Here is a 1,167-nt window from a genome sequence, read left to right as displayed (position 1 = left end):
ACTACGTGGGAGTCCAGCGACATAGCCATTACGCTAACTGCTGGTTCCCGAGTCTAGATAATTTTGAAAGAATAGAGTTTTATTTATCTTAGTTTGGAGGTCCAAGATCCAGGGGCTGAATCTGAGGCCTTCTCACTGTTAGGTAACATGGTGAAGGGCAAAGTGAGCAAGTCTCTATCTTTTTTCTTATTTTCTATCCTTATAAACCCACCTTCAGTCTAGGGGGCTCCACCACAATGATCATCATTAAACTTCTCCTACAGGCCCTATATTTTAACTCCATGGACAGATTACATTTTCATCCTCTTAATCCCGTCACAACCAATGTCAGCACATGAATTTGGGGAGTTTGTCTTCAAACTGTAGCACTTGTATAAACCAGAATGTTGCTTTATCAAATCTTGATATAAGTAGATAATGTGTGACAAGATGGCATGACCTTTGGTCTGGGAAGTCAGGAAGGCTTTCTGATACCAAACCTTGTGTCATTTTCAGCAAAATTCTTCATATCTCTTAGCACCATTCTCTTCATGTGGTAAGTAAAACCTCAACACGATCACTATTACACTGGTACACCCTGGGTACCTCCAGAGATCTCTTCACACAAATTAGTAGTTAATTTTCATACACAGATTTTTGTGCTTTAGATCTTGAGACCAACTGTTTGGGCCAGGTGCAACACTGGACTCAAAATGCAGCCATCTCAATGATGACTGGTGAGCTCTGCCCTCCTGTCCTGGATAGAGTTCCTGACCATATGTCCCCTCTCCTAAAGATAGCCCATTGAAGTCACTCCCCATATCACACTGTATATGGTAACCATCATTTAAAAATAATCTTACCCAAAATAATATGTAACAACCTAAGAAATCTGTCACCTAGATAAGGTTTATTTTAACTCAAAAGGCACATGTTACAATAACTTCATACAATGATAAGGTCCTATCATATGGATTCAAATATAGTCACTGGTGAAATACTGGTTCCTAGAATTCAGCCATGAAAGGACTGAAAGGAGGATGCCCTAATGATAAAGTGATAAACAGGTTATATTCCTAGACTGCATCAGTATTTTTAAAAGGGAGATACAGATGGATGAGAATCAAGTTTATCAATTCTATGAAGCTAGAGTTTGGCATTTAGACTGCAATAACTGCATCAGTATTT

The sequence above is a fragment of the Tupaia chinensis genome, unplaced genomic scaffold (genome assembly GCF_000334495.1).
Source record: "Tupaia chinensis unplaced genomic scaffold, TupChi_1.0 Scaffold000622_1, whole genome shotgun sequence".
NCBI lineage: Eukaryota > Metazoa > Chordata > Mammalia > Scandentia > Tupaiidae > Tupaia > Tupaia belangeri.
This window is presented reverse-complemented; position numbering follows the sequence as displayed.